Source organism: Heteronotia binoei, chromosome 2 (assembly GCF_032191835.1).
Source record: "Heteronotia binoei isolate CCM8104 ecotype False Entrance Well chromosome 2, APGP_CSIRO_Hbin_v1, whole genome shotgun sequence".
Taxonomy (NCBI): domain Eukaryota; kingdom Metazoa; phylum Chordata; class Lepidosauria; order Squamata; family Gekkonidae; genus Heteronotia; species Heteronotia binoei.
In genome coordinates this window covers 45,266,820-45,286,989 of record NC_083224.1, presented here as the reverse complement: position 1 = coordinate 45,286,989, position 20,170 = coordinate 45,266,820, and positions in this window count along the sequence as shown.

The following is a 20,170-nucleotide window of genomic DNA, read 5'->3' as shown; positions in this document are numbered from 1 at the left end:
CGGAAGGAATGTCCAGTCTTTAAGATGTACTCCTCCATCTCTCAGGACCACCTCTGGAGTTTGGTGCTCTCCCTCAGTTGCTGCTGTTGCTGGGATGAGTGGTCCATCAAAGGAGGAAATCCCTGGCCCCACATATGGGGTTGGAAACTGCCCAGTTCCCACACAGTTGCTTCTTCTTTATCCCTCATTGGTGGAATGTTCCCTCTGTCCACTCTGACCTCCCAGAAAACCACCTCTGGGGCTCCAAACAATTGCTGTCCCAGCTTCTTTTTGTCTCCTTCCTTCCTACCTATATGCAACCCCATGGACCTCGCAGAGAATGGCTGTGGTATATTCACCTGCACCACTTTAACTGCCGCTCCCGTTCCCCCAGGCTCTCGGCCCTCAGTTCCTCCAAGCCACCCATAGTCCCACTATTCCCAGGACACTCAGCCAAAGTTTGATTTGGGTTCTCCACCCCCTCAGTTGGTTTTTCAGTGTCAACCAACTGAGCTCCTTCCTGCCTGGAAGGCTCCACAGCATCCTGCTGCCCTTGGGGAAATTGGCACCCCTCTTCCCATTGGGCACACCCTCCTGCAGATTTAAAGGGACGGCACACCTTTTCAATGCCTTCCTTCCATAGGAAATAATGAAGGATAGGGGCACCTTCTTTTGGGGCTCATAGAATTGGACCCCCTGGTCCAATGGTTTTGAAACTTGGGGGATATTTTGGGGAGAGGCACTAGATGCTGTGCTGAATATTTGGTGCCTCTACCTTAAAAAAACAGCCCCCCCCAGAGCCCCAGATACCAGCAGATCAATTCTCCATTATTTTCTATGGCAATAAGTCTCCATAGGGAATAATGGAGTTCCCAGCAGACATTTCCCTCCCTTCCCCCCGCTTCAGGGTCATCAGAGGGCCTCCAACCCAGGGGATCCCCTGCCCCCCACCTGGGGTTTGGCAACCCTAAGGTAGAGACACCCAAGACCGCGTCTATTATCACACGAGTCCCGCAGAAAACAAGCTAACGCAGGAATCTGAAAGGGAGAACGCAAACCTGCCCAGTACCCCCACCCCCCTCCAGAAAAAGCAACCTGCCTCCGCCTTACTTGGTGCTTCATTGAAGCGCCTGAGTGGAGCCTTTGGGAACGACATGGCTCAGCAGAGCTCAGCGGAGCAAGGAACAGAACAAATTCTAAATGCTGGAACGAGGCCGCTCTTAAGAATGGCCTAAACCAGCCAATCAGAGGGCTCCGCCGGCCAGGCACTCCACAAATCAAAGCTGCTGCTTGGAGCCGGCACACTAAAAAGAAAGAAGAAGCGAGGGCAGATTTGGAAAAAGCTTAAACGTTGATGGAAAAGTTCTACTGCCTCACCACTGGCTCAGGAATGCTTAACGAGCAGGAGCTCTGTAGTACCGCAAACAGGAATAGTTTTGAAGCGGCAATTCAGCAAGAACGTTTTTAATATACATTTTTCCAAAAGCAGGAACAGTATTTTTAACGTTTCCTTCTGAAGGTAGTAGAGGCAGGCCAGGAGCGTGGCGAGCCGCGAGTCCGGGTCCTAGAAGGACCCAGATGCTGCCGCCTCTTGTCTGCTTCATCTTAGCTGCTCCTAATAGATGGGCTCAGCCTAAGCCCATCTTGGAGGAGTAGCTACGGTGAAGCGGAGAAGAGGCGGCAGCAGCTCAGCGGCGTCGCCCACTCCGAGATGGGGCAGCTCGCCATGCTCCTTGGCGCCATTTCCCCCCCTCCCCCCGCTTCCGTTTTTTTGGGAAGCGGGGGAAGAGGCTGGAAATCCTGGGGTCTCCCGCCAGGGCGGGAGGGTTGGGAAGCCTATATCCCAGCAAGTCGAAATTTGCTTGATTTTAGGATTAGCTTTCTTGCAAAGGGTACCCAGAAACCTCATTTTGCATTTTAACAAATTTTGGCACTTAATTTCTCTGAGTCTAATCAAGCTGCTTCCTCCTCTTGACCTCCCCTGCTTCCTCTTTGAGGGGCATGCAGGGATTGTAGCTGCTCCTGTTTCTACTTTCTGGCACTGCCTGAAGCCCTACCTAGACAAGGGATGGTAACAACAGAGCTGAACTGAGACTCCAGTACCAGTCCTGCAGCCACTGCAAAGGAAGTGCCAGTGGACTGGGCTGCAGCCCCTCAGCAGGGATGAGAGGGGACACAGGGCTTACTCTAGAGGCAAGGCTGACAGCTTGTGCTGCTGTGGAGTGAAAAAAGCAGGAAGTGATCTGGTTATGCTGTGTCTTCAATCCTTGGCAGGCCAGAAACCAAAGCCAGGCTTCCTCAACCCCTCAGAGAATTTATGGGGTCAAGTCAGGGAGGAGGCCAGAGCAAGCCTGACTACAAGAGCCACAGAACATTTCTGAGCCTTTTTACAGGAATAGCAATACCTGGGATTGGCTAATTCTCCACAAACCAGAAGAAGTTCACAGCCAAGAGGAACACAGTCAGGGGTGCTCTTCTCTCCACAGAGTGGACTTGGGGAAAGGGCATGAAAGTGAAGGGAGATTCCTGATGAGAGGAGCTGGACCAGGGAGTCAACCCCCTACCCTTACCTCTGTAGGGAGGAGGGTGAGCATGTGGTGGCCTCATATCTGAGGAGACAAACGTGCAACATCATATTTCTATGGCCACCAGCCACAGGTCATCAGACAACCTTCTCTTTGCACCACTAGCTCCAGCCCCCAACGCCTCCCAGTGAACTAAAAGTGGAATACTGAACAAATAAATGCTGCAAGCCAATGTTTATTGCAACGCATGTAGAACAAATAGATCCTATCTGAGGAAACAGTAAGGGAGATTCCTTCTATCCTCACATAAGCAAGACTGCCATGCCAAGAAAGAATGCAGCTGAGAACCAGAGATGGGGGTACTTTACCCTACCCAAGCACAAGATCAGACCAAGCAGGTATTATTAGGGAGTGATGCAAATGTCCAGTCCTGTGGGCACAGTGATAAATCACAGCTGATAGCACCTCAGGTGCTCATTTCTTGGCCATTATGTTAGTGGCAACCTCAGGCAAGGTGCTGTCTGCCTCTTCATTCCCTTCATGTTGATTATGTTCCATTTTTAAATAACATCTGAATTTCAAGGGTACCCTAATGAACTGCAATTGCCTCCTTGTACCTTTAAAAACCTTAATTGGCCTATCTTTCTCTTGTAATTTATTTTTTAATTATTAATCATCGTGGTGATTACTGTTGCTTCAGTTTCTTGGCAAGACAGGCCAAACAGCTAAAATAATGAGCATCAGGTATTAAAAATTAGTGGAATAATTTTTGAGGTAGTTCAGATAAAGTATCTTTCATTTTATATTGTTAAATTTAAAGTTTATATCTATTATTGTATGTTTTATGAAATGCTGTTAGCCGCCCTGAGCCTGCCTAGGTGGGGAGGGCGGGATACAAATAAAATTTATTATTATTTATTATTATTATTTTGCATACACACACCTTTGTTACTTTTCTTTGATATTCAGTGGGCTGCTCTGATCTGGGCATCAATTTCTGCTTGGGTTTTTTTTTTAATCCTCAAAACTGTGACTAACCCATGATATTTAGGAAAATGTATGACAGAAAGAGATCTGCCATTTTCTGCTGGGGTAACCAGTGAGTCTTTTGTTTTTCTGTGCCCAAGTGCTTGACAGATATTTGACACCAAACTGTTTTAACTGTACAGCTGTATTTCCAGTGGTTACTGTTTGATTTCTCAGGTTAAAAATTTATATTGTCCACAATATCTTCTTATTTTAATGCATACAGCCCATGATGTATCACAAATCCAGCTGAAGGGAATTCTTTCCTCTCAGAAACGTGAAGGAGTTTGCCCCATCCATCCAAGCTGATGCTGTTAGTTAGCCACCACTTCTGTTTGTTGGAAAAGTAAGAGAACCCCTAGTGCACAAATGCTTTCTGAGTACCAAAAGATTCTTGAGTGAAGTGCACTGAAGTAGGGTCAAGTACACTTGATAAAATGAGCTTCCCTAAGACACCCAGCAGGATTGATCTGTAGCATGATTAATTATTGTTCCTTCCCTTTTCATTAGTATTTTCTTGCATTTGCTATGGAAGAGGCATTTCCATGGGGAAAGGCAGTATAAGCCAATACAGAAAACTTATTGGCCAGCCCTGAGCATTTGATGCTCAGCCAAGCTATACAGCTGGGTTGGGTGATGCTGGTGTGGGCCTGGCAGAGGGAGTGCCCCCCCCCAAGACATTTCCTGGTAGCCTTAGTGGCAAATTCACCTGTGTTAAAAAGCCAGATGCCATGCTCCTTAGAGCATGTGCAGGCAGCAAGCCATGCAGAATGGCACAATTCCAATTTTTTGATGGCCCTGTATGCCTGCAGCCTAAATGTGAATGCCTATGGAGGGAGGAGGTGTTTCTACTGAACTGTACTTTCTGAACTGTAGTAGTATGAGTGTCTTTCAGCCACAGTACCATTAAAATCCACAACCATTCTTTATCTGTTCCAATTCCAGTTCCCAGGGGAAACACAATCCCAAATTTGTCCCACACATAGCAATGACTAAGCAATACAAATTCTTTATCTGGGTGACAACCTAACAATTATATCGCTTGTTTCGTTTCCAGAGTTCTTCCAAAGTTCCTGAGTAAAGGAGAGAGAAAAATCCTCATGCACCATATCGTATTTATATTATAAATTAAATCGAGGAAAGTTTCTTCCTGTGTGTCCCCATGCACCATCTATGACCCTCTGGCTGTCCCAGTCAAGTTATTTCCCACCTGAGTAGTCAGACTGGCTTATTTTGAGTGGTGGAAGTTTTTTTCACCTCAGTACCATGGAGAGAAAATGCCCAGGCATCCACCATTGAACAATACTTCGTGGAATCTGTCACTGGAGAAGCAAAGTTCCGCAGGGCCTGTAAAAGGGAGCTATTAAACCAAGCTTTTACTTGATCCAGTGGGTGTCCTTTGAAGTCACCGTTCCCTCAGCACCCTACCATCAAAGTGCTCAAGCTGTGCTGAAAGCTTCCAGCCTACATGATGTTATGTGGTCTGTTGCCAATTGCATGGGTTACTGTTCTCGAATCTGATTTGAGGTATCTGTAGTTATGATGTTTAATTTTGATGTGATTCCTTTTAATGTTGTTTCAATGCTGTAAGCCACCCTGAGTTCACTTGTGGGATAGGGCGGGGTATGAATTGAAAAATTAAATTAAAATCAAAATCTAGCATGCAACAACAGACATACAAAGCAAATGATTTTTAAAAATTTATTTAAAACATTTTAATGCACCTTTCCACTTATTTATTTATTTTATTTATTTATCTAAGATTTATATCCCGCCCTTCCCACTAGGTGGCTCAGGGCGGCTTACAACATATAAAACTAACATAAAATCTAAGATTAAGCATTAAAATTAACATTTCATAATTTACAGTTAAAAATCTAAACATTTGTTATATACATACACTTTAAAATCAAACGGCGGTCCTACAGCTACACTCATCGGTTACAAGTTCAGTATTTGATGTTCAGTCTTCAATATTCAGTACTCAGTGCTCAGTGCCGATTAGTTGTGGGCCAGCCGGAAGAGGGATGTCTTACAGGCCCTGCGGAATTGGGTTAATTTAATTTAATTTAAAGTCCTCAAGGTGGGGAACAATCAAAACCCTGAAAACAAGCTTTTAAAAATACACATACACAAAACAATTAAAAATGGCACAAAACAATTAAAAATGGCAATTAAAACACAAGCTCTTTCACACACACTAAACAATGCACTTCCAATGCACTTTCAATGCACTCTGCAACTGGATTTTACTGTGTGAAATGGCAAAATCCATTTGCAAACATTTGCTGAAGTGGATTAGAAGTGCATTATTTAGCATGTGTTAAAGGGCCCTATAAACAAATAAACCACATCATACAAGTGTATGAACAAACCTGATTCTAACATGAAACAGGATTGGAATGACAAGCAACCAACTACAGAGCAAAACAGGACTGACCTAAGACCCTTTTTCTTTTTAAATTTGTATTTAATTAAAAACTGACATGAAAAGAAATGTTTCATATACATAGTTTATATATAGATAACATGTATACCAGCCCTACTAAAATTAACACCGATTTGCAGAACTAGAAGAGCTGTTTGACAAGTTATTAATAAAACATCCAAAATTATTTCCTTTATCTTTAGTCTTTCTTTCCACTTCAATTTGTGTGTTTTGCCATAATAACAGCACAATCATACAAGTTGTTCATCCAGTCAATTAACAATAGAATGGATATTCACTAATATTTTGTACCAAACACTCTTGCAGAGTAACCATGTATGAAATTAAGTCATTCTAGCTAACTGGTATATCCCTTTGTAATAAGTTAACAAGACAATTAATGGATCTCAGCATAATCTTAAACCTATGATCCTCTCAATACTGGTATTAATTTTCTTCCGGAATGGGACAACTTTCTATAGACAATCAGTGAAGACTAAGTTTGCTTTTAAAATTGCACAGCATCACTTGGGTGTTTGGGAAATCATAGTTGTAGAACAGATTTCATGATTTATCAAGCTCTGAAGATATTCAAACAGCTGTATTTCACAAGTAGGCTGGAATGTCTGCATGTAGCATACTGATACATCAATATCATGCTAGACTCCTGCTGTAGTTTATAGGGTGGTCATTTTTTTTTTCTTTTTAGGGCATCATCTGGAAAGAAAGTTAGTTAAATGCCCTTTAAAATGTTTCATATTATAATTCCCAAAGTCTCTGACTTACAAAAATTTAGCCAATAGCTGAAAATGTTAAACATAACTAAATTAAAGTGTAAGAAAAAGTCCCCTACTTTTCATACACATGGACATCGTGATCACCAATATAGTTGCCAGGGTACCTGGAGTTTTGACTCGCACACATCTGCTCTAAGAAGTAAACTTTGCCCACAGTTTCTAAGGCTTATGTAGATACTATAAGCCTCAGTTTTGCAGCAGCATTCTACATCGCTGGATGGGTGTTAGCCAGAACTACAGATGAGCCTCCAGCCACTCCTTGCATGCACAGTCTCGGCCGCTGCAGTGGAAGAAGCCATGCCACCATGAACTGTACAGGCAAACAGTTTCCAGCCTGTTTCCATGAACCAAAGGCTAACACTACCAGAATCCATCTTGTTTTCCTGACTCCATTACAGCAAAGCAAGAGACTCACGTATCCAACAGCTGCTTCAACTTCTGCATAAGGCAATTAAGCTTATCTTAGGCATGGATCCTGCCAGACGGAACCCAAGACAAAGGATGGTGCCAGCAGAGGAGTAAAGAAGAGGAAGAACAGCTTCACTCAAGAGCCATAGTTATTGTATAAATCAGGTGTCACCTTAGGTATCAATTTGACCCGCTATTGTTACTTATAGATAAGTTTGGATAGCGTTTAATCACCTCCACCCATGCCTTGCTCTAACTGTCACACTGGAGCCTCCCCTCCCCCTGGAAACCTAATCAGGTGACCAAGGCCAGATCCGCTCATTGGCTGGATATGGGCATCCAATCAGGTACCCAGAATAGACTGGCCACTGCCCACCACACAAGTCCAGCCCCTATGATCACTTCGGAGCCTCCCCTTTTCTGAGATAATGTACCATGTGGGTCAGCATCATGTACCATCTGACCACTTGTCATCCGCCCCTGAACCTCCTATCCCCTTAGGGGTCAAGGTAGACTTTATAACCTCTGACCCAACATTCTGCATGTGTGCATTTTACATTACCCCAATCCTGCTGTTTAGATACGCCCCCGATACCTGATCAGTTGAGGGTCCGTTCCCCCATCTCCCTCATTCATCGCCATTGGAGCCTTCCTCGAAGACTACTGTTATGTCCTGCATTCTAATCCCTATGTACAGCACAGCGCAGGCTAGAGAGGTGACCAGTGGAACCCCACTGGTCCCCGGATGTAGCTCGCTAATACGCACCACCAATCAAGATCTGTGGTGGGAAGTTTAACTGACCAGGATTGGACCTGGCCTCACGGAGGGTTGTTCTGGTGCATGTATATAATCGGAACTCGGCCCGCCATTCTCCCTCTTGTGATGTACCCACTAATAAAGTATGTTGACTTCAACACGTCTCGTCACTGAGTACATTACACTAGTGACGAAGGTGGGATCTAGCTAGGAGGACTCCCCAAGCAGGAAGTCGCTGACCTGGCTGGAGACGAGGAAGGCACGAAGCCGCAAGAGACAGAAGCGCCCACCGCCATGGCGAACCCGAGTGTAATGACAGGCCATCTTGCTGAGTTCGACCCCACCAACCCCGAGAGGTGGGAGACCTACATGGAGCGGGTCGAATGCTACCTACACGCAAACGTGATTACCGACGACAGCCGCATGAGGGACGTACTCCTGAGCGTCTGCGAGGAGGCCACCTTCGAGATCGCCAGAGGTCTCTTGGCCCCTGCAAAGCTCACCGAGAGAACGTACGGGGAGATCGTCAGACTCCTCACCGGGCATTTCTTGCCGCAACCTTCCATCATCGCCTGCCGATTCCTCTTCCACAAGAGAGATCAAGGGCCCGGAGAAACAGCTGCCTTCTACCTGGCCGCTCTCCGCCAGATCACAGGGAACTGCGGTTTCGACAAACGGGAGGAAGCCTTGAGAGACCGATTCCTATGGGGCCTCCGAGATGAAAGGCTGCAGCAAAAGCTCTTCGCAAAGGAGGAGCTCACCCTTCAACAAGCTTTCAATGAAGCAACCGCATTTGAAAGAACCACCAAAGCATACAACAACTCGTGAGGAGAAGTCCACCAGGAAGAGATGGCACCCGGCAACCCAGAGGACGAAGAGGCCTTCCAGCTCCACCACCAACAAGGAATGGGCCCAAGAGCCCCCCTGCGGCAACGAGCCACAGATAGACCGACCAATAGCAAGTGTGCCAGCTGTGGCGACCCCCACGAGAGACAGGACTTCCCCTATCGCAACATGGACTGCAGGAACTGCGGGAAGGTGGGCCACATAGCGCGGGCTTGCCGGGCCAAGGCAACTCGCAGATGCCAGGCCGCTCACCATTACTCGACCGATGCTCACACAACAGCATCGACCAGCCTGCAGGTAATGAACTTGCCCCCGACAAAGTTAGACTGTCAGTCCTAATTGAGGGCACTCCATGCCAAATGGAGGTGGACTCGGGCTCCTCCATATCTATAATCACGGAGGAGACCCTAAGAAAACTGTGCCCCCGTTGCCGGCTCCAATTGAGACCGGCTGATTTTATACTGCGGGACTTTCAGAAAAACCCCGTGCACATTTTGGGCTGAGCCACGGTACAGGTAGAGAGGAAGAACTTCAGGGGGCCACTGGACATTCTAGTGGTTAAGCGCCAGCTCACCACATTACTGGGGCTGGCCTGGTTTAGAGCACTAGGTATTCAATTAGTGGGCGTGCAGCAGATGCAAACGAATAACTTCGAGAACGTGTGCCGGGAATTCCCCGAAGTTTTTGATGGGACCCTGGGGAGTTACAAGGGGCCGCCCATCACCTTACCTCTCGATCCCCTCATTAGACCGATAAGACTGAAGGCCAGGCGAGTTCCGTTCACTCTAAAACCTAAAATAGAAGCGGAGCTGGACTGACTCATGGCCCAGGGAGTGATGGAACCTGTATCCTATGCTGCCTGGGAAACACCCATAGTCACCCCAGTGAAGCCGAACGGGGATGTGCACTATCAATAAAGCGCTATAGGACAACCCATACCCCGTCCCAGTGGTCAGCCACGTCCTGGTGGCCCTAGCAGGTTCCAAGGTTTTGGGAAAACTAGACCTGGCCCAAGCATACCAGCAACTCCTGGTAGACGCCAAGACAGCAGAGGCTCAAACTATTGTGACCCACAGGGGAACTTTTCGGGTGCGGCGGTTGCAATTTGGGGTTAGTGTAGCTCCGGGGATATTTCAGAGCATAATGGACTCTCTTCTAAAAGGGATCCAGGGATTCGTAGTAGGTTTTGGCCTGGTGGAGACCTGGAATAGCCGGCTCTCTAGGGCCATTGATGAGATCGCACCTCGACACCTTCTACGACCTCGGACTACGCTGGCTCCGTGGTATATCCCGGAGCTACGCCAGCTGAAACAAGGCCTTAGATGGCTAGAGAGGCAATGGCGGCATACCCGTGACGAAGCATCTAGAACATCTTATAGGAAGTTTATGAGGTCCTATGAGATGGCAGTCAAGGCCGCAAAGAAAACATACTTTGCGGCTAAGATCGCGTCTGCAAACTCGCCCCAGCACAATTGTTTAGGATAATTCGGAATTTTACTACATTGCCACAAGGCAATCCAAACACTAAGGAATTGGAGATTGGCTGTGAGGCCTTTGCGAAATTTTTTGCAGACAAGATCCAGTCGCTCTGCCACGACTGCCCTGCCAATTTGGAAGCAGTAAGCGAACTTGAGGCCCAATGCATGTCTTCTGGTTTGATCTTGGATTGCTTTGACCCACTCAGCCTGGAGGAAGTCGACAGAGTCCTTGTCTCCGCACGCCCAACAACTTGTGATCTGGACCCATGCCCCTCCTGGCTAATTAAGGCTTGCCAGGAGGAGCTAAGATGTCCTATACGGGACATCATAAATAGATCTCTTTCAGAGGGCTTTTTTCCAACACCCCTGAAGGAGACAGTGGTCCGTGCACCTTAGATTTCTTCCACCTTAGATCCGTGCCAGTCCGGCTTCCGCCTGGGCCATGGGACGGAGACGGTTTTGGTCGCCCTCATGGATGACCTCTGGCGACATCTGGACCGAGGCGGCTCGGCAGTATTGCTGCTGTTAGACCTATCGGCTGCGTTCAATATGGTCGACCATCGGCTGCTGACCCGCCATCTTGCCGACGCATGAATTCGGTTGCTAGCCTTACAGTGGCTCTCCTCCTTCCTTGAAGGTCGGGGACAAAGGGTGGCAATTGGAGGAGAGCTGTCCCAGAGACACCTACTTAATTGTGGGGTGCCTCAGGGGGTAGTTGTCTCCCCGATGTTGTTTAACATCTACATGCGCCCCCTTGCCCAGATTGCCCGGAGGTATGGGCTGGGTTGCCACCAGTATGCTGATGACACCCAGCTCTATCTATTGATGGACGGCCGGACTGACGATGTCCCTATAAATTTGGACCGGGCGTTGCAAGCCGTGGTGGGTTGGCTCAGGCTGAGTGGGCTGAAGCTGAATCCAGCGAAGACAGAGGTCCTTTGTGTGGGCCGTGGCGGGCCAGGAGGGGAGGTCTCCCTACCGACTTTTGACAGTGCGTCACTGATACCAGTGCGCAGGGTCAGGAGCTTGGGAGTGCTACTGGAGCCTTTCTTGACAATGGAGGCCCAGATAGCTGCCACTGCCAAATCCACCTTCTTCCATCTTAGGAGGGTGAGGCAGTTGGCCCCCTTCCTGGAATGTGGCGACCTGGCAACTGTGATCCACACAACGATCACCTCGAGGCTGGACTACTGTAATGCCCTCTACATGGGGCTGCCCGTGTACCGAACGCGGAAACTACAGCTAGTGCAGAATGCAGCGGCCAGGCTGTTAGTGGGACTACCACGGTGGGAACACATACAGCCTAGGCTGCGGGAGCTGCACTGACTGCCAATTATGTACCGAGTTCGTTACAAGGTGCTGGTTATTACCTTTAAAGCCCTATATGGCCGAGGACCTGCCTACCTTAGGGACCGCCTCTCTCCATATGTTCCCCAGAGAGCACTGAGATCCAGTTCCCAAAACCTACTATGAATCCCTGGACCAAGGGAGGCCAGACTGAAAATAACAAGGGAGCAGGCCTTCTCCACAATGGCTCCCCAATGGTGGAATCAACTACCAGAGGAGGTGCGAGCCTTGTGAGACCTAAATCAGTTTCACAGGGCTTGCAAAACCATCCTCTGTCAACTCGCGTTTAAGATGGAACCCGGAAATGACACCTAAACATCTTATACATATACTGAACTGTGGCACTTTAATTTGTAGCTGTTAATAATCTTAACTGTTTATTTAATTTAACTATATTTAACTATTTTAATTGTCTTTTATTGTAATTATTGGATTTTAGTGTAATCATGGTGTAAACCATGTCATGTGAGCCGCCCTGAGCCCACTTTGGCAGGGGAGGGCGGGATATAAGAATAAATTTATTATTATTATTATCCCCGGAGTGCAACCATTCTTTGACGACTTTCTGATCGCGGCCCCGGACGCGGAGGAGTTCAGCAGCCGCCTGAGAGAGGTGCTCCGCCGCTTCCAGACGGCAGGCCTGAAAGTAAAAAAGGAAAAGTGTTCACTAGGGGTGCCAAGGGTGGAGTTCTTGGGGTTTGCGGTAGATGCCGAGGGAATCCACAGAGGACAAGACCAGGGCGATAGTGAACCAGACTGTATATGCAACAACACCCCGGAAAATACCCTGCCCATCCCTGTATATGCAGGGAGGTGGCTGCCATTTCCTTAATCACAGCTCTTGTGAAAAGAGGCACTTACAGTTATTTATCTCAAGCATCTGTGTATGGCACTATCAGAAACATTTGATCCAAGATTCCTCCCAGTGCCATGCAGGGATGTACAACCAAATGGCAATTAATCAAAACCTAAACCCAATGCGCCCTATTCGGCCCTGGATCTGGCCTGGTGAGACACCCTTACAACTGAGATCTGGACACCACAGGACAGTCACCTAATGCAGTTCCACAGCACCTGTAAAACAGAGTTGTTCCACCAGGCCTATGGTTGAGGACAGTAATGGGTTCCATCTTTGACTGGCCTTCTTTCTCTCCTCTCTTGCCTTTTTTCTTTCCCCTTTTAAGACCAGACAGACTATACACCACTCCCTCCTGAGTTTTATGCCATCTTTAATTACATTGTTAGTTTACAATATATTGCATTTCATTATATATTATTATTATTATTATTATTGTATTATATGCCGAATGTTTTTATCATGATGTTATCCACTCTGAGCCTGGACAGAGGAAGAGCGGGATATGAATCCAACAAAACAGATAATAATAATAAACAATACAGTTACTACGACTATGCCAAATTAGAAAAATAATGACACTCAGTAATATCTTTTTAAAAAACTCATTTAGATCTGTCCGGTATCTTTTTGACCGGCTTAGAGTTCAAATGGGTCAGAGAGAGAAAATGAAGAGCAAGGAGAGATTCAGCAGATACGGAAGTGACAGGGACGTTTGCCACTCAAGCACAGTGATGCACAAATCTTGCCACTGAAGAGGAGCATTCTGAGAGGTGTGCCTTTTCAAAGTGGTCTTTACACCAATCATTTGGCTTGGGAGGAAGGCCTTGAATTATTTCTGTATTAACACAATAGCTTCTGTTGCTTGAGCACACTGGCATAGCAGCAGGCAGTGCAAGAGGCAAATGCTATAGTTGCACCCCCCCCCCATGACAAGTAGCACCTGCCATGTCACCTGAATGTATATGTAAAGTAATCAGTATCAGGAACATGCTACAGAAACAAAGAAACAGGCACTCTGGAGCCAAACCAGATGGCATACAAGAGATCATGGATAAGGACACATCTGAAATAATGTGATGGCTTTGATTTCATTTTAAAGCAGACACACTGTTTCTCCACTACCCAAGCTGTATAGGGGGGAATACAAGCACTGCCCCATTCCCATCTAGAGAAAGTAGGAAGTAGAGTATGCATTTTCAGATTAAAAATAGACCATGCAGATAAGGGGCTGGATCCCTCCCCCATATTAGGGAGGGACAGTGGCTCTGTGGTAGAGCATCTGCTTGGTAAGCAGAAGGTCCCAGGTTCAATCTCTGGCATCTCCAACTAAAAAGGGTCCAAGCAAGTAGGTGTGAAAAACCTCAGCTTGAGACCCTGGAGAGCTGCTGCCAGTCTGAGTAGACAATACCGAGGGTCCGATTCAGTATAAAGCAGCTTCATATGTTCATATAATTCCTCAGGACCTTCTATCTCTCAGGAGCACCTTTTTGGGGGGGGAGGTGTGTGTGTGTGTTCTGGCTGGTCAGCATGCCTATCAGGTATGTCTGCTCAGGGCTTTTTTTGTAGAAAAAGCCCAGCAGGAATTCATTTGCATGTTAGGCCACATCCCCTGATGTCACCATTTTTTTGCACAGGACTTATTTTGTAGAAAAAGCCCAGCATGAGATCATCTGCATATTAGGCCACACCCCCTGGCACCAAGCCAGCCATAACTGTGTTCCTGTGCGTTCCTGCTCAAAAAAAAGCCCTGTGTCTGCTGAGTCTGTCTTGTCACTCTCTTATCTCTTGCTTGCTCAAACATAAAACAAAGACAGAATGAGGAACTTAAAAGGGCAGAGTGCCTCCACAGAAATCACAATGCCACCTCCCCCCCCCCCATGGCTAGGGCTGTCCTAGTTAGTTTGAAACTCCAAAAGTAGGAGGAACTTTCCTGCCGATTAGTTACCCTTCCAAGGTTAAAAACAGGCTGCCCTCAGCTCAAACCTTGATTAGTTATTTTCCGAATGCTAGTTTCTCATATGAAAGAGCCGTAAACAGGTTCAAGATGAACTTTAGTTTTCTAGTCCCAAGCAAAGAAATTGTCAATGACAGAAAAGAAAATGTTTAATTCATTTTTCTCTTATTTCATAAATATAAAGTTTTGAGAAATTTCCACACTTTCACTATTTGGGAGTCCTAAATCATAGTTCCTGACTAAACCTGAAGCTATTTATCATCACTACATCCAGAAGAAGCCATCTTTGAAAAGACAGGTAATAGCAGTTTTTGAAGAACAACACCGCCACCTGCTGGAATAATGTTCTGATGTTTTTCCCCTCTTTTGCCAGTGGCAGACTACATCCCCCACCCCACCAAGTTGGTAATTATGCATTAAAAATGTCCATGTATAGTCTGCATGACACAAGGGAGTGATGTGACCATCACTGTATCTGTCAGCCTTTTGATTCCCCACATGAACAGGTCGCCATGTCAATTGCAGACTTAAAAAAAAGAAACTCTAGGAAGAGGCGATTGTAGAAGTGATTGTCATGACATATTATTCATAGCATTTTTGTCTCTCAACTTCAAAGTGCTTGCAGGACATGGACAGGAGCCACTTCACCCTTATATGAGAATATGTTGCAACCACATAGCCAGATGGACCCTTTGCGGCTTCAAATGGCTATGCGGGATCCCTGGCCCTCTGGCGACTTGTTGGATGAACTGGTAGAAAACTGGAATAGCCAGCTCTCCACGGCCATCGACGAGATCGCTCCCCGATGTCCTCTTCATCCTCATTCACGATCCGCTCCATGGTATACCCTGGAGCTGCGATCAATGAAACGGTGATTAAGACGACTAGAGAGACAATGGCGACATACTTGTGACAAAGCTACGAGAACATCCTATAGGTCATTTATGCGGACCTATGAGATGGCAGTCCAGGCCACAAAGAAGAATTACTTTGCGTCCCGGATTGCATCTGTGACCTCGCACCCAGCACAATTGTTTAGTATAATTTGGTCACTAACAATTTTACCGCGTGGTAAACAAAATATTAGCGAATTGGAAATAGGCTGTGAGGCTTTTGCGAGTTTCTTCACAGATAAAGTCTCGTCACTCCGACATGACCTTCCCGCCATACTTGATACAGTGAAAGAACTTGGGGCACTGAGCACGTCTTCTGGTCCAGTTCTGGATTCCTTCAGTCCACTCAGCCTGGAGGAAGTCGACAGGATCCTTTTAGCTGTACGCCCTATGACTTGTAGGTTGGATCCATGCCCGTCTTGGCTTATAAAAGCTAGCCAGGCGATGCTACGTGAACCACTGCAAGGTATCATCAATAGATCCCTGATAGAAGGGATCTTTCCCACACCCCTTAAAGAGGCTGTGGGCCATCCCCTCTTGAAAAAACCATCTGCAGATCCGGCCGTATTGGTGAACTATCGGCTGGTATCAAACCTTTCCTTTTTGGGTAAGGTTATAGAGCGGGCAGTGGCAATTCAGCTACAGGGATTCCTGGAGGACACTTCTGCACTGGATCCATTTCAGTCCGGCTTTCGACCAGGTCACAGGACGGAGACGGTTCTGGTTGCTCTTATGGATGACCTCCTGCGACATCTGGATCGGGGCGGCTCAGCAGTGCTGCTATTATTGGACCTGTCAGCTGCTTTTGATATTGTTGATCATCAGCTACTGACTGGCCGCCTTGCCAACGTGGGGATTCAGGGGTCCACCTTACAGTGGTTGACCTCCTTTCTCCAAGATCGGGGACAAAGGGTGGTGATAGGGGAGGAGTCATCCCAGAGGCACTCACTCACATATGGTGTGTCTCAGGGTGTGGTTCTGTCCCCGATGTTATTTAACATCTATATGTGCCCCCTTGCCCAGATTGTCAGGAGGTATGGACTGGGTTGTCACCAATATGCAGACGACACCCAGCTCTATCTGTTAATGGGTGGCCAGTCTAACTGAAGCCCAGAAAATCTGGACCTGGCTCTTCAAGCCGTAGCATCCTGGCTCAGGCTGAGTCAGCTGAAATTGAATCTGACGAAGACGGAGGTTCTCTATGTGAGCTGGGGTGGTCCAAGGGGAGGGGTCCAGCTGCCAGCTCTAGACGGGGTACCATTGATACCGGCCTCTAAGGTCAAGAGCTTGGGCGTGCTCCTTGAGTCTTCTTTTACAATGGAGGCCCAGGTAGCAGCCACTATTAGATCCACCTTTTTTCATCTTCGGTGGGTGCGGCAGCTGGCTCCTTTTCTGGAGCACAATGACTTAGCAATGGTGATCCATGCTATGGTCACCTCAAGAATAGATCACTGTAATGCTCTCTACATGGGGCTATCCTTGACGCTGACTCGGAAACTAGTTAGTGCAGAACACTGCGGCACGGCTGTTAATGAGGCTCCCTCGATGGGACCACATTCAGCCAGTGCTGAAAGAGCTGCACTGGCTACCTATTGTGTTCCGAGTCCGTTTCAAGGTGTTGGTATTGACCTTTAAAGCCCTTTATGGTCAGGGGACCTGTTTATCTGCGGGACTGCCTTTCCCCATATATCCCCCAGAGAACACTGCATTCAGGGACAAAAAATCTGCTGTCCACCCCTGGACCAAAGGAGGCCAGGTTGCGTTTGACACAAGCCAGGGCCTTCTCAGTGGCAGCACCAGAGTTATCAAATGCTCTCCCGGAGGCCATAAGGGCCTTGCGGGACCTTCCTACATTCTGCAGGGCCTGTAAGACCGAATTGTTTCGACAGGCCTTCAATGCTTAAACTGAGAGAGAGCTGCCACCTGACATCAGCTAGAGTTTCCGGTGACCAACCGTCTGAAAAGCAGAACCACCAACATAGTAATGGTACAGCACCGTGGAATAGTTTTTAAATTTTAATTGTATTAATGTTTTATAGATTTTATTGACTTATTGTTTTAAATCGTGTAAACGACTGTTGTAAGCCGCCCTGAGTCCACTTGCGGAGAGGGCGGGATAAAAGTCTAATGTAAATAAAATAAATAAAATAAATAAAGTCTAGATCTTTAATTTTAAAGCAACAGCTGAGTTATTTTAACAAATTATAGCCAGAAAGCTCATGATCTTGTGCACAAAATATCCATCCCTCCAGCTGCACAGACACAGTGTTCATGCTACAACTGGAGGATCTCTGTCCTTCTACAGTGTCTTTTCAGGGACCCAAAGAGCTCAAAGGAAGAAGGAAGACCTGAAAAAAACAGAGCATGAATATTGCCCTTTGGATTCCAGCCCTTATTTTATTATATTTCATTTAGATACTTGTGCCCCTCTTTTTTCCCCAGAAGGGACCCGATCTCAGTTGGGTCATCATGACTGCTAAAGTTACACCAGTACTGGTGCAGTTACACTGCAAACACATAAAAAAAATTAATGTGCACATTATACAGAAAATCTCTGATTAGATTTCCCAATTTATTTTCAAAAGCCTTAACAAGCAGCCATGAGGGAAGTCTTGTTTGGAACAGGCTCTGGCAGAGTGAGTTCAGCTCTTCCTTCCTCCACACTGTTTTCCTGATAGAAATCCTGGCTCCAATCCAGCAATGGACAAGTGGAAATGTAAACAGACTTAGCAAAGTTCTGCTTGCACAAGATCTTGTGCAATACCCAGGGCTTTCCTCCCTATATCTTACAATGTGCAGAGATGACTTGCATGAGTCCTTCCTCATCTGATTCCCCTTCTGTTCCCAACAATCCACCCTGCAAAAGGAAGAATCAGTCGCCTAATGATACAAGGAGTAGGCATGCTGAGAACTTCACGGCAAACATGTCTGGAGAATCAACATGCCATTTTTGAAAGCCACAGTAACTTGTTAACTGAGCCTCAGACCAGCTCATCTCATTTTCACTGTTTGTCACGTGAACACATAAAGCAGCCTAATCAGACTATTTGATCCATCAGAGTCAGTATTGTCAGTACTCAGACTTGAAGAAGATCTCCAGGGTCTTAAGAAAGGACTTTCATATCACCTACTACTTGATCCTTCAAACTGGAGGTGCCAGTAATTAACTGGATCTTCTGCAGATGCTCTACCAAGCAGATGCTCTACCACTGAGCCACAGCCTCTCCCCACCCAACATGAGAACCATGCTAAGCAGTTTTGAAGCTGCACATCCACTGTGGTGGTAGAGCTTCATGTCCTTCTCTCTTCAGCACACCTTTCACTTGTGCATTCCACCACCACCCAGCTTATGGTTGGGACAGATAATTACATGATATGGGAGTGGTGATGGAAAACTACAGTTCCCTTGAAGCTGTGCAAAAACATGCATGTATAAACAGGGGTCATTTTGTAGAAAAACAGATGGTGGAGCTCATCCAGGGGTTGTAACACAGTTGCACATACTATTTAATGGACAAGGAGGTGGGACTCTCAGAAGGAGGAGGTGGAACTCTCAGATAGGTTCAGGAGCTACACTCCTGTGAGCTCCCACTGAATCTGAGGCCTGTGTATAAACATCTGCTAATCCAGATATCATGTTGATCCAACACAGTTGAACACCAAATGGTAAGTTTTTTTAAAAATGCACATTTATATTATTGCCTGATTTTGTTCATACTTTGTTTAAGCAATTGGTTATGAAGCACAGTGAGGTGCATAGGCGGTAGGGGGTTGATGCCCTCTGTGTTTGTAACCCAATGAACTGGTTAAAGTTGCTTCGAAGCAGCCCCAACTGCCCACCAAACAATCAGCTCCCTACTCATGATAGAAGAACAGGATGTAAGCCAAGCCAGCAGATGCTCAGGCTTCTCTAACCAGATGTTACAAAGATAAGTTTAAAGCAAGGAGAAGTGCCTTTCAGGCTTTGGGAAAGCAAAACAGCAATTTAGAGGGAGGTACAAAAATATGCTATTGTTAAACCCAGAAAAACGAAGGCGTTGGTCTCTTGGCTAATAATGCATTGCCAATATGCTATAGATGCGGTTTCATGCTTGTTAATGAGATAAGCTGCCATCTCATTAACTGATGTATTTGCACCCGTTGTTTTAATGTGCAGCCCAAAGCAATACATGTGTTAGAAGTTACTCGAGCATAGCTGTTCAAGAAAAAGGTAACATGGTAGCTTTCATTCAAATAATTCCTCAGATGCCAGTGTGCAAACCAGTTCAAGATCTAGCCTGTGAGAAAGTGCACAAGTGCTCCATAAAACTAAGAAATTTACACAGCTCAATTAAAACAAACAAAAATACTTGCTAATGTGTAGGACAAATACGGAAAGAATCATGCGCCAAATATTTATGATTAGTCGGTTCATTATTTTGCCACAAGATGGTGCTAAAACCTCTTCTTCGTAATATCTCTTCATTCCCTTAATGTCACCAAAAGTTCCTGCCAGTAAATCTAGGAAGGAAGGGAGGGAGAGAGGGAGGAAGGAAGGACTGTCCTGTTAATTAGAAAATTCCAGGTGCCTAGAATATCTGTTTATTTCTTCTGTGTATATTTCAAACAGCAAGAGGTCTGTTTGAATGACTTATTCAGTATGTTGAAGCAGATGGGGGTGGGGAGAGACCCTTCCTCATGATTCCTCACAGAGCTCTGGTAGGGGGAAGCGGGACTGCCAGCTTATGTACTGACCCTACTCCTGTGCATTTAACATCAGCTCAAACTGCAGATTTTAGCAGATACATAATGTTGTTTCCATGCCATGAAAATCATGTGATTATATCAGCTTCTGCCATAGACACAAAAATAGTGTACATAGCCCTCTCCCACA